The sequence below is a fragment of the Netta rufina genome, assembly GCF_964035555.1.
Source record: "Netta rufina genome assembly, chromosome: 1".
Classification (NCBI taxonomy): Eukaryota; Metazoa; Chordata; class Aves; order Anseriformes; family Anatidae; genus Netta; species Netta rufina.
Genome location: NC_140123.1, coordinates 41,143,851 through 41,158,609, shown reverse-complemented (window position 1 = coordinate 41,158,609; position 14,759 = coordinate 41,143,851). Strand labels below are relative to the sequence as shown.

General features: G+C 35.1%; 1 protein-coding gene across 2 annotated transcripts in view; it reads left to right on the top strand.

Annotated features, from left to right (window-relative positions):
• The window catches only part of KLHL1 (kelch like family member 1), a gene marked incomplete at its 5' end in the record, with an annotated part of 235,789 nt that overhangs the window by 60,328 nt on the left and 160,702 nt on the right, over positions 1–14,759 (top strand). The gene's annotated exons all lie outside the window — the stretch shown is intronic.

The following is a 14,759-nucleotide window of genomic DNA, read 5'->3' as shown; positions in this document are numbered from 1 at the left end:
ACATTTATATTCTTTTTTCTTGTATTAATCTTTACCTTTCTCATAAATATTAGATTGATCAAGGGAAACTAATAGGTCAAAATATTCAAATGTAGTTATTTATTATATCATTATTATAATAGAATATAATTGATATTTTAATGTTTCGTATTGTGCTTAGAAGAACAGTCATTACCAACAACTGTATAAGATGCCATTGTATATTTTCATTTTTATTAAGCTGTATAGCTAAAGAAATAACTAGTTATATGCTGCATTCAGTGATCATGTTTAAATATTTCTCTACAAACATTGACCCTACCACATTAAATATTTTTAATGAATTAGCCATGATAAAACTATGTAACTGAATACTGAATAATCTGAGTACTGAATAATCTGAGTAATAAAACTGAGTACTGAGTTTGAGAAATTGTTCATAATATTTTATGAACATAATATTTATTCATTGAGAATTTGTTAATAATATCTTCATGTTTTTGATCACTTTACAAGATCTTTGGAAGTTCTTGACAATGTAGTATTTTTAATTCCTTTTTAAAGACTCAAAGTGAACTTTAATTTTTTGTCTTTTAAAGTGTAGTTGAAATAGAATTTTATTTTTATACAAAAGTGAAAGAAATATATAAAGAAAAATCTGCTGAAACATAGTTCTGAGTTATTATTTGAATAATCCTGTAATTCACAGCTGAGCTAATCTCTATAGGGCTGATTCAGATAATCAGGAAATGGAATGCTCTTCAAATTTGTCTATATCCGCTGCAAGTAGTATTTGAGGGCACAAATTCAGCAAACAAAAGCAAGCATATTTAAAAAAGTCAAGTAGAGTTTAAAGCCAGCATTTTTAGAGATGCAAATGGTGACTAGGTTAGCCTAGTTTTTAACCTGGTCAAAATAAATCTTATTCTAGTAATCAATTCTTAATTTTGATGTGTTATAGAGTTCACTGAGACTAGTTGGAAGTGCACATTACAATTCTAGAGACTTGGATTAACTATTTTGGAAGTTTTTCACTTTTTCATATTCATAAATATAGAGTGAACATAAAATACAGACAAGTAATCGTTGCTGGCATTCTTAGAGTCGACCTGAGAGTGTAAGGGAATATGTGCTATTTCTCTTATGCCCACAGTCATCAAAGATATGCAGAAGGCATAAATAATTTTTACCTCTATAAATATAACCCATTTTTTGTTTCTTTTGTCTTCAATTTAAATAAAAAGTGGGAAAGAAAAGAAATCAAAAGACCTTTAAAAAAATGCTGTGATATAAGACCCTAGGAAATTAATTGGATACATAAGCAGGAATCTTAGCGTTTTTACAAAATACTACTAAATACCCCTTTTCAGTACATCAGTTATTAAGTAGATTGAATGTAGATACAAGCATAATTCATAAATCTAGAAAAAAAATTTCATCACTGCAGCTCAGCTTCCAAAGGAGACTTTGTTGCTGCAATATTAGATACTGGAATGCTTAAGTATTGTGTGAAAGTCCTAAGCAGCCAATATAAGGCATGTGAAGAAAATAAATGTCTCTCTTTAAATATGGCTTTTATTCGTATGTGTTCCTGAAAGCGCCTTCATCTACTTGGGAGTCACACAAAAGATTGCCTCATGCCTGTAAACATTCATGTCTGTTGTTACACTTTGCACATATCCTATGCAAAAACTCTGATTACCAAGGTCTAACTTCCCTGTGCTATTTGTGGTTAGCTCAATGGTCAGAATGCCCATGCTGTGGACTGGATTCCACTTCTACCTGGTGAAGGGAAGGTATTCCATACTTTGGAGTCAGCAAACTTCCATGCTTTGGAGTCTGTGGAGGAGAAGGAGAGTAAAAGTGTCTCAATTATTTCATCTTTCTACAAAAAAAATAAGCCAAAGTCAGCAGGCTTAACTTTCCTTTCCTAGAATCATAGAATGGCTTAGGTTGGAAGGGACCTTAAAGATCATCTAGTACCACCCCTCTGCCATGGCTAGGGACACCTTCTACTTGACCAGGTTGCTCAAAGCCCCATGCAACCTGGCCTTGAACACCTCCAGAGATGGGGCATCCACAACTTTTTGGGGCAACCTGTTCCAGTGTCTCACCAACCTCTTATTGAAGAATTTCCTCCTAACATCTAATCTAAATATCCCCTCTTTTAGTTTTAAACAATTCCCCCTTTTCCTATCAGTATGTTCCCAAACAAAACATTGCTCTCCATCTTTATTATACATATTGAAAAGCTGCCCTGAAGACTTCTTTTCTCCAGGCTGAACATCCCCAGCTCTCTCAGCCTGTCTTCATAGGAGAGATGTTCCAGCCCTTTGATCATCTTCATGGCCTTCATCTGGATTTGCTCTAACAGGTTCACATCCTTCTTGTGCTGGGGGCCCCAGACCCGGATGCAATAAGAAAATCTGAATTCTGCGTTTCGTGCTTCATTTTGGGTCAGACTTCAGATAAATATGTAAAAAAAATATATATATATACATCACAAACATAACGTGGTACTGAAATGATTAGGAATTAAAAAAATATATATTAAAAAATCATGCTTTTTCTATTGTATAAGGTGGGCACTAATTATGCCACATGCTGCCCTGTAGCTTGATGTAACTATATAGTGGTTTTGATTCCATACCTGCAATTTTGCAGATTAAGGGCAGTATTTAACTTCTATTTGTGTTTGAATTCAGAGGTCTAACACATCACTCTTGCTGCCTGTTTTCAGACTCTGTAGATAATAGTTGCTTTTATAAAGACTGTTAGACCAAAACAATATTAGTGGCTAGGTTTTTATGCTAGCATACATGTATGTAAAAGTCATTTGACCTTTTTCATATTGAACATACTATGAAGAACATAGCTTAGATTATGAGCAGGGTTAATAAGAGTGAGTTGTTATAGAATATGTAGTCCTAAATTGTTTGCCAGTTCAGTTCCCAGGGTTGCAGTGATCCTGTAGCGTAGAAGCTGAATCTGTCAAATTTATTTTAGACACGATCCTCTGAATTCTCATTCTTAATTGCTGTTTTCAAAATTAGTAAAAAATGTATTGACAATTCAAAACAAGGTGGCAAAATGGCATACACTTTATGCCTTTTTTTCAGACGTATCTTTCCCACTGGTTTGCAGATGCAGGCAGGCATGTCAGGACTGTGAAATCTGTGAGCATCACCCAAAGATGTGACACTCTACTGGTCTGTAACGAATAGCAGGAAGAGATACATGCTGCTAGCTACTGAATAGAGTGCAAGCTCCCTAAAAGCTTGCCTTGCAACAGGATGTTTGAAGGATAATTCATACAGGTTGTTGGTGGGGTGGTTGTGTGTTTTTATGTGTGTGTGAGTTGATTTCCCCCTTCATCAAGTGCAGTACTTAAACAACATTTTGAACTGGGATTTTGCAAGGAGTCATCTATCTGTGGTCTTTAATATGATTTCCATTGCAGTCATAGGGTGTTTTAAGTTCTGACATCCTATCTATGAAGTGGAATACAGTAACTATACAGTAACACAATATAGTAACACACAATATAGTAGTATTGTACAGTACAGTAGTAGCACACTGAAGTTTTATTGGAATATATGCTAAATAAAATAGTAATACAGCACTTGCTTTTTTTTTTTTTACTCCATGACTCTTTTTTTTGTACTCCATGACCATCATTCACATACGTGATTTCTGTTTTCATAGAGTACCTATATCATAAATCAAATGCTGGAAGAAAATGTCTTGCAATAAAAAACATGTCGGCATCCTTGTTTATCTGCATCTTCATGCACACTCTGAATGATTAACTATGTCATCTAATTTACTTATTTTATTAATATAGATATAGCCATTTGTCATAACAATATAGTTCAGTAGCATCTCTCTTAGGCATAACATAATCCATCCATTCAGAAAATTCAGCACTGCTATAAGGAAGGAAGAAAGAGTAATTTTAAAGGTATCCACTATGTCTGTGGCTAGAATCGTGTCTCTCCTATTCCATAAAATGGAGCATGCCCTCTTCTCTTCCTTTTTTATTTTTTCCTTCCCTCTATTGGTATTCCCACTAGTATCTGGGGCTGCTCGTTACCATCCCTGAAGGTATTCAAAATATGTGTAGATATGGTGCTTAGGGACATGATTTAGTGGGAGTCTTGTCAGTATTAATGGTTAATGGTTAAACTTGATGATCATAAAGGTCTTTTCCAACCTTATTTCTTCTATGATTCTTTTAGGATCTGAATCTGCATTATTCCTACAGCAATTATAGGGCTAACACAGAAGAGTGCTACTATGTCAGTGGTACTGGTGTCAATTTTATTGTTGGAGAATTACACACCATCGGTATCTGCAGCTAAATAATTTAGAGGCAGAGTTGTCTGAAAGGTACAGAAGCTTTCCCTCCACAGGATATTAGAGGAGTCTCCTGAGTGTTTTTTGCTTCAGCAGTTTCTGAATATACAATCTTCAGTTCCTGTATTTGTAAAATTCTCATTTTGAGGGGAAGTATGTGCATAAATGATAGGTAATAATAAAAGCACAAGTTGTTTTATGTGCAGAACTTCTGAATTAAAATATTAATCTGATATTAGTTCCTTGTTATAGTTGTCTGAAGCTATGCTCTTTATTTGCTCTTCCTTTGGCAGTACGTTAGTCAATATAAAATTCTACTGCGTAGAATTTCATGTATCTGTATAACATATTCATTATTTCAATGACAAAATTCTGAAATTCAAGTCAATACAATAGAGTTGCATCTATCATAATATTTTTATAATTTGAAATAATAAAACTTCCATAGAATGTTATTTTGTCGAGCCAGTAAAATTTGGTAAGACCCTGTTATCAAAGACAGTTTGTCACTTTCAGTTATTAGCCTTAGTTATATTCTCTGTATTCACTTACTTGACTTAAAATCACACTTAGCAAAACTCTTAATCTTACTCATGACTAAGTGAATTTGAATTATGAAAAAAAAATGCAAAAATAAAATCAATGCAAAATGATTAAGAATTAAACAGAATTTCTGTTTAATTCTGTTTAATTTCTGTTAACAGAAATTCTGTTAAGAATTTCTGAAATGGTTAGCATAAGTTCTTATTTATTAAATGAAGCAAAGTTAGTCTATCCACATGAATTTTCATACAGCTGTATTTTGTCTTCAAACTACTTTTAATCATTCATCAAATTATCATTTCTTAAAAAACAAACAAACAAACACCGCCACCACCACCACCGCCAACAACCATACTTTAAATTTCAATTGGCCTCACAGGAAGTTTATTTTTGTTTGTGAGAAGCAGATTTGGTACCAGGCACATGACCTGAATCTCTTTGTAGAGATGGAAGGACAGTGTTGCGGCTGCTCACATTATTTTTTTCCCCCTCCACTAGGAGCATTAAGACTGTGCATAACAATATCCATTCAACTTTATCTTCAGGCTTAAACTCATTCCACTTTTTATGTTATTAAGGGCTAGCACATTTGACATTCACCACCTAGTAAAAGACAGCGTTGGGGGATAAGAGAGTTATTGTAATGTAATAGGAGAACTGTTTTGGTATGTTATGTTTGAGAAGTCTAAGAAATTCAAAAAAGTTCAGTGCAGATCATCGTCTGGAATAAGCCATCACAACCACTTGGCTCCAAGAAAAGTGTGGCAATCTATGTTTTGTGCTCCCTGGAGTTTGTGTCTTTGCTAGTTCTTCTCAGCTGATAGTACACTGTGGTACAAAATGCAATGCCATAAATTTGTTGAGCTGGTCAGAAAGGAAAAAGAATCACCTCTCATTTCCAGCATTGTAGCTGCTTTTTGGTTTTCTTCCTGCACCTCTTTACTTATTGCTACTTTTAAGCCAAAGGAATGAGTAATCCACATGAGAACATAACTTCTGCAAGAAGAAAGGTCAATACATCTCCAACCTGTCATATTTAACTACTCAGGACAGCAGTATTAAGATCCTTTACGACAATCTTTACCCTTTGTCCCACTTTCCAGTTAGCAACTTCCACTGTAATTTCTACAGTTGAGACAAAGTTCTTTCTCATTCAACTTAAACCTATCTTGTCTAGGTCTGCCATGAACAGCTACCTCATGAAATTTTGTTATTTGATAATTTTTGTAATTGAATCTAATTGTTATTGCATTCATTAATGGAGAGGATCAAAGAAGGTGAAAAAAAAATAGTAATTTAAAAGGAATCCACAAAATTTATAATAATGAAATGAATAAAAATAAACTTCAGAAAATTGTGTTAAGAACAATGTATAAGGAATATAATTTTGGTGTTATATTTTAGAAATGGGAGGCCTTCAACTTATGCAGGGAAGTAGAGTTTAAGTTGAAATTGGAATGTTGAATTTCTGAGTCATAATATTTTTCATTCAATTTTTCGTAGAAATGCGGAATCAAATATGCTAGAAAATATTTAACCAAAGTGTTAAAAAAGTTTTATGATGACAATTCTGTATTCAAAATGAAGACAGTGTTTCCCTATTACATTATCAATTGGGTAATTAAAGTATGCATGCACTATGAATACTTGATGAATACTTGATTCATGTATTAGGGTTTCTTGCTTTATGCATTTGTCTGCCATAAGACCTTTGTAGACCATAAATCAACAAATTAACAGTATTTTTTTTCCTTTTTCCCTTTTTATTTATTGTATTTATTTATATTACATATGTAACGGGAAGCAAGAAGTATGGTAAATATAAGGAATTTAATATGGTCAGTGACACAGATTTATTTGTTTATTATTCATACCTGGAGTCAAAATCTTTAATAACTGAAAATGAATGGTTAAAGAGCATAATGATTTTGTTGGGACTGGGAGGGAGGAGGAAAGAATGCATGTCAGAAGATGCAGTAGCCTTACTCCTGGTCTGAAGCTAAACTGATTCCTTGCAGTAGGAATTTTGTCTACTTCTCTGATATTAAAAGGAAAGAGAGGGGAGGAAAGAAAAGCAGCTGGGCCATACTCTGATGAAAGAGGCTCCCTTGAGACTTGAACTAGAAATAGAAATACTAAGAATAACTCAGGGAAAGGTTGTTGAGCTTCTCAGTTGTTCTCCAGTAGGATATGTATTCAAAAATTGAGGTCTCCTGTGACATCTTTCCTGGTTTCTGTTTTTTAGAAAGAATGGCTTGCCTCCTTTCAGGTGAGTGAATCATTGTGTAGATTTATATGCATCTACTATCTTGTTTCTGGGCTTTATGCTTGTAAGCTCTCTGTTTCCTGTATCCCCCACAATTAAAAATAATAATAAATTCAGACAGCAAGATTCAACACGACAAAAGACTGTTAGAAATATGAATGTGGAAAACACACCAGTAAATTTCCAAGTGTATCTAAGAGAAGTATATATTCATTTCTCTAATCATGAGGTTTCCAAGACCATCTGGAACAAAATATTCCTTCTACATGGGCATGCAAAGCTGAAAAGGCTGTGAATGCGCTGTTAGCTGTGTGGGGGAGAGAGAGCAATCCAGCAGATAGTCAGCATCTTTTCTCTGTTATTGCATAGAAACATTATTTAGAGTAAGATAGGTCTGCCTATTCTGAAAGAAAAGGAAGAAAAGAAAGAAGAGAAAGAAAAGGGAAAGGGAAAGGGAAAGGGAAAGGGAAAGGGAAAGGGAAAGGGAAAGGGAAAGGGAAAGGGAAAGGGAAAGGGAAAGGGAAAGGGAAAGGGAAAGGGAGGGAGGGAGGAAGGAAGGAAGGAAGGAAGGAAGGAAGGAAGGAAGGAAGGAAGGAAGGAAGGAAGGAAGGAAGGAAGGAAGGAAAAAGAAAGAGAGAAAGAGAAAGAGAGAGAGAGAGAGAGAGAGAGAGAGAAAGAAAGAAAGAAAGAAGAAAGAAAGAAAGAAAGAAAGAAAGAAAGAAAGAAAGAAAGAAGAAAGGAAGGAAGGAAGGAAGGAAGGAAGGAAGGAAGGAAGGAAGGAAGGAAGGAAGGAAGGAAGGAAGGAAGGAAGGAAGGAAGGAAAGAAGGAAAGAAAGAAGAAAGAAGAAGAAAGAAAGAAAGAAAGAAAGAAAGAAAGAAAGAAAGAAAGAAAGAAAGAAAGAAAGAAAGAAAGAAAGAAAGAAAGAAAGAAAGAAAGAAAGAAAGAAAGAAAGAAAGAAAGAAAGAAAGAAAGAAAGAAAGAAAGAAAGAAAGAGAACAAACTAACTTAATTGGTGTATTGGGAAAATGTCACAAGATTTTGTGAAGGTTTGGTAGCAAGGGGGGCTGCAGTGCTGGCCCCTGTGGGGGGAGCCCAGCAGCTGTCCCATGTCAGATCACAACCAGTTTCAGCTGGCTCCGAAAGGGATCTGCAGCTGGCCAGTGGATTTGGTTGGGCCTCTGGAAAAGCAAATTTAAGAAAACCTGCAAGAGCAGCTGGGAGGGAAGAATAAAAACATGTACAGGAAACAGCCCTGCAGATCCCAAGTTAAGTGCAGAAGGAGGGCAGGAGGTGCTCCAGGTACGCAGCAGAAGTTTCCCTGCTCCCCTGCCTGTGGAGAGGCCCCTGGTGGAGCAGGGGCCTCTCCACATGGGCTGCAGTTCTCCTGCAGCCCATGGGTCCCACATGGAGCAGATCTCCATGCTGCAGCCTGTGGAGGAGCCCACAGTGGAGCAGGTGGATGTGGCCTGGAGGAGGCTGCGGCCGATGGAGAGCCCCCGCAGGAGCAGGCCCCGGGCTGGAGCTGCAGCCCGTGGAGAGGAGCCCATGCAGGAGCAGGAGTCTGGGGGTAGCTGCTGCCCATGGGGGACCTGTGCTGGAGCAGTTTGCTCCTGATAGATGGACCCTGTGGTACGGAGCCATGTGGGAGCAGTTCTTGAAGAGCTGCTGCCCGTGGGAAGCCCCCACAGGATCAGTTCTGGGAGGACGGCATCCTGTGGGAGGGACCCCACATGGAGCAGGGGCAGAGAGTGACCATGAAGGAGCAGCAGAGACGAAGTGTTAGGGGCTGACTGCAGCCCCCATTCCTTGTTCCCCTGTGCCGCTAAGGGGTAAGAGGTGGAAGAGGGTGGATGGGGGAAAGTGTTTCTAGTTTGCTGATAGTTTTCTCTTCTCTAGTCTGTTATTAGTAGGCAATAAATTACATTAATCCCCGTATGCTGAATGTGTTTTGCTAGTCGTACTATATGGTGAGTGATCTCCCTGTCCTTAGGCCCATGAGCCTATTTCTACATGTTTTTCTCTCCCTGTTCTTTTGACCAGGGGAGTGAGAGAGTGGCGTATAACTGAGCTACCTGATAACCTGGAAAAATTACAGTCTGAACAAGCTCTTTCTTCTCTAACCCTACTTCTGTTTATTTATTTATTTATTTTTCTCAGCTACTAAAGAAGTAAATATGTTTTTCTTCATAGAAGCATTTTCAGTATAGCATAGTGGTCCCTTCTTAGTGTCCTACTTATTTTTCAGGAGGACTGCTCAGTCAATTTGTCTGAGGTCACATGATAAACTGGCAGCTAGTATTTTGTTTATGGAGGCTTGTAAAACTCATAAGAAGTGCAGATATGCAGAACAACAGTGGAATAATATATATTTTTGCTAGGCATACAGACTGTATGTCCATACACACATGTATAAGTCTGTACATAGTGTCTGTATTTTTTCTTTATGGTGTCCAAAGAATAAGTTTCACTATGAGTAGTAATGCAATTTATGATGTAATAATTTTTGTCGCCCTTTTAGTTTTCTCATCCTGTAGTATCACCCTTTGATCCCCAGATTACACATTATCTATTGAATGACAAATATGTCATCCACACCGGCCTCTCTTTAAAAATATTATTCTTGCTTAGAAAAAGAATCTCAGAAACAGCAATAATGCATCTCTGAGCTGAATTAGTGTAAACGAAAAAGTCCCATTTGATGTTCTGGTAATTTTTTTATCTGCTATTCTACCTGTGTTTTATAAAATAAATTTATAACATTCTGCTGAAACTCCAAGTATAACCCTCAGATGCAAATATAATTGCTGGTAGCATAGTGAAAAGCATGTCTTTTGATCACAAACAGAACTTCAACCTTACCATTGCTTTGCTAAAATGGTTTAAAGGCTTTATAAAACTGTTTCTTTTGCATTTTTGCAAATGATTGGTAATGAAATTCATGACTTTTGACAATCTATCTCAATTTGGTAAATGCAGTTCTGCATTTTATTGATTCCTAAGCATTCAGTAAACAATTTTTAGAGAACAATTTATGAAGAGTTTTTTGCGTTTTTACTTAAGTTTACAATAACATTTATTATTTCTTTTTATACTTTTGCAGATTTGCAGATGTTGCAGATTTTAAATAGCAAAGCCATAGTTTTTTTGTTTGTTTGTTTGTTTGTTTGGGGGAGGGGTTGGTTTGGTTGTTGTTATTGTTGCTTTATTATTTATTTACCAAATTGTATATACTCATTGACATTGAACTGTGCTGGGATAACTTTGCATGATCAATCCTGCATAAATGAAAAGGGAAAAAAAAAAGTAAAATACAGCAGGATTTTGTATTACAGTAACAATGAAATCATATAACATTTTCTGAGTAAAGAATTCTTTAGTTGAGGCCAGGGTTTCAATAGAAGGCATGAGAAATAAATTCCAATTAAGTGAGCGAAATACCCAAGTGTTCTGTAAAGTACTCTGTATGGTGTTCAAGTTCTATGCTTTTCTGTACCTGAAGAATGAAAACCATTTCTAAATCTAAGCCTCTTTTTTCAAAGAGAAATACAGTTTAAAGTTATATGAATTCTCTTATTTCAAAATTTGTTGTAGTTGTTGTTTTTCCTTTTAATACCTATTCAGAATACAGATTGAACTACTGATGTTTACTATTTCTTTATTCAGACCTTTGCAACTCAAGAGTGGATTTTTACCTGTACCTCTGAAGTCCGTCTTTCCTGGTATTTTCTCTTTAATTCCCTGTCAGCATTATTGTCAGTGAAGGGTTTTCATTTTTGTATTATTTCTGTCCTAGCCTATTTATGTGTGTAAAGTCAATGACCAGTAATCAAGGCTGAGTAGTATGTTATTATTTATGAGTGAACAACTGTACAAGATGCAGGGGAGAGCAGACTAGATACCTACATAATAACAGTAGGGTACTAACTGGTATTGTAGATATGTTGATATCTTCCGATGTTTTATTTCTGCTCCACTTGAATGAATCTAAACTTGGACAAAATGACCAGAGGTCTTAAAGGTGAACTTGGTCAATATTACCAGTCTCTAGGAGACCTTTGGATAGGATGCATTTTCCTTCTTCCTTACAGTGGGATGAAGAGATGTTAAATTGAGGGAAAAATCAGTACACACAATCATACTGGGATTTTACTGCTGTTTTACCTGTTCTTTTAAAGTAAGGAGGAGGTAAAAGTTGATTAGAGAACAGCACTCTTGTTCAAATCAAAATGTTTTTTTTTTCTCAGAAGAGGAACACTGTGTAGTCAGATGCTGTAGAGTTAAACTTTAATTTCTGTTTTCTCCCTACTAAGATCCAGAAGGCTCTAAGACTGAATTTCCTCATCAACACTTTTGGGTTCTTCTTAAACCATTTCTTTTTTGAGGACAGCATGTCATCCTGAACTCTGAAAATCAGTCTGTATAAAGTTGCTGGGGTAATTTTTTTCCCATTTTACTTGGTATGTATTCTGGTTTCCAATTTCTTAAGGAAACATTTGAGATTATTGGTCATTTGCAGTGTTGATAATTATTGTGGCCCTTTTAATTTTTTCAACCTGTAGTATCCCTTCAGTATCATGGTCATAAATTTGTAGAAGGTTTGGTTTTCTTATTTCTTTACTGCTAACTGAATTGTTTAAACATAAAAAGTGTCTTAGACTGAACACTTGTTCTGTTTGAAATTTTGTAATGAATGTTTGACACCCCCACGGTAAGTTCAGGTTTTGCACTTACCAATTAAAAAAATTATGGAAAAAGCTTCTCTGGAGTCTTTTATGTTCAATGATTAAAAAATAAGCTCTCCATCCATTCTAAGGTATGAAAGTACTAAAAAGTGTTTTGAACAATTCAGACTCTTCAGATGAATTTGTGCTGGGCTTCCTGCAGAATGCAATCAACAAGCGTCTCATTGAATATGTGGTTCAGATTTCCTGCACCTCAACAAAAACAATATAGGCAAACAGGAAATGTTGTTTTTATATCACTAATTGGTCATAAGTACCTCTAAATGCTTTTCATGAACTGGTACAAAATGAGTGGTCTTTGCTCTTTGAAGCTCTTTGGTTCCTACATTAACAAGCTACCAATTGAATTTAAAGGATTGATATTGCAGACAGCATTTGTAGTGAAAAAGAGCTTCTCAAAAAGGATCAGTAGCAGACTTTTTATCTGGGCTTTCTTAGAAAATAAAAGATTAACTTATTGTCTTCTACTAAGCTTATTATGTGCTAGTTTTTGGGATAGTAATTCAAAATGTCTTCAGAGCTTGTTTTTGAGTAGTCATTTAATGACTTGTTAAGTGGCAGATATACTGATGAATTTGAGGGTAGAAAGTGTTGTTTATAAATGGCAAGCAGGCAAGAGGACAAAATTTGTGCCAAACGCTGTGTAATGATTCAAAGACAAAATGACACATCTCATTTCAGCCCAATCTAACTATACAGAACTAGCATAAAAACAGAAGTTTTTCTGACCTGAAAAGCATAGCATGTTTAGAATAGCCAAGAGGCAGGATTAATACCTTATCTGTTCAACTGTAAGCTGACTTAGACCAAATTCTGATTTAACGAACAGTATGAATCCATTCAGACCTGCTCATTCCTGTTGTTTTCGTTTCTCAGAATTGTTGCTGTTGACATGTCTAAACTCCTTGGAGGAAGAGTAAAAATGTGTCTCTTTAACCCTACCAACCTCATTTATTAGGCACTGATTTATTTCTTGTAAATTACTTGTCATTCTAATTCTTCAGCAATAAAACTGAAGAAGCATGCATACAGCCACAACAAAGCTGAGGGAAAATAATTGAGAGAAAAAGTTGAAATCTCTTCCCACTACCCATACTAATGAGCTCCATCTTTCCTTTTTTTGTGAATATATTTGTTGATCATCCAAAGGTAAGAAAATAAATTTGGATTTCCATTCAACATGATTGGCAGTCCAGATAGGACAGGAACACATATAAGCAGATTATGTCACTTATGGAAATAATACGTTTATTGTATTCTTTAGGGGGAGCTCATAAGAGGTATCTTGCACATATAACAAGGTGAATATAACAGAATTAAGGAAATATTATTTTCTAAATCACCAATTCATAACTGTTTCTGTTGATAAATGATGATTTCTCATGGTCCAATTTAATTCTATTCAAGTCACATTAATGCGGGTAATAATTTTAGAAGGTAACTTACTCTAATACTTGTATATGACACAGATCAGGGGGTGAGATACAGTGGTAACTGAGTTGGTTTTGTGTAAAATTATCTGCAGGCCACCTCCAATTATTCAGGCTTACAACTACTTTAAAGGAAGGTTGTGAAATGTAGCAATTACTGTGACAGAAGGATGAACTAGCCTTTCCTCTTTTCCCATGTGGACCCTCATACAATAACCGTAAGATATTATGCAGAACACCTTTGTACAGAAAATAATTCAAAAATAAATCAATGGTATATGTCAAAAGTAAATACTATTTTTCTAAACCATATTATAGTCCATCAAAAGTCAATAAAAATATTATAGATTTCTTTTTCTAAATAACTGTATTTCATATCATAATAACAGCTGATTTTTTAATTATCCTTATGCATTTTTCAAATGTTTCCAGCACCAGGGTTGCCGACTGCATTATATAGGTCTATTAATACTGTTCCCAATATATAGGTCTATTAATACTGTTCTCAAAGTTTATGTAATGAAACTGCTATGTTATTACTGGACATTATCCAAATTACTGACACTCTCTCACCACAAGATACATAAAATCCTATGGCTTTCATTTGAAACAATCTTGTTATTTATTTGTAAAAGAAGGGGCTTGTCAGTGTCAGGAATTATTCTGAATTACATAGTTTCCTCAAAGGCTAGTAATTGCTAGCAAATTTTAGTATTTTCAGTAAAGTTCTGAACCAGAATTGCTGAACTGAGTAAATTTGCACTAAGTAAATATGACTATAAAATGAAAATACATTTCCATTTCTCTCCCATTTCTTTTTTTTTTTTCAGTTTTTGGAATTGTAGACATCATTGTCTTTGCTGGCTAAAGTTGCATTAATAAGCCTTTTAGCTAAAAAGTTGGTCTGTATTTTATCATTATGGAAATATTGCCAATTCATCACATATAAAATCATTTGAAGTTTTAATTTTATTTTCCAACTGGTAAAATTTCCATGTTTTTTCCATTATTCCTTTATCTTGTGGATGCATATTAATGATGAAATAGAAAAATAAATAATTCTTTAAAAGAATTTTAAATTATTAAAATTAAATTATTAAAATTATTAAAATTAAAAATTGCTAAAATTATTTAAAGTGCCCAGTCATATTCTGATAATGAAGATGCAGCTGTTGTGTCAACCTTAACATGAATGTACTAAACATCTGTTTGTTGTTTGTATTTGTATTTTTAGTATCTTTATCAAAGAAGAAAGAAATACATAATTTCTGTGTCTGTGCTAAAAAACAAACAAGCAAACAAACAAAAAGCCCTCTTTCACTGTCAAAAGACTTACAACTTGTCACCTACAGTGCAGTAAAAATTTTCCGTCTTGTACTTCTGGTGATGAGAATTGGGAAGGATGCAGTGATTGCTCATATCTTCTAGAAGTTTGCAATGAA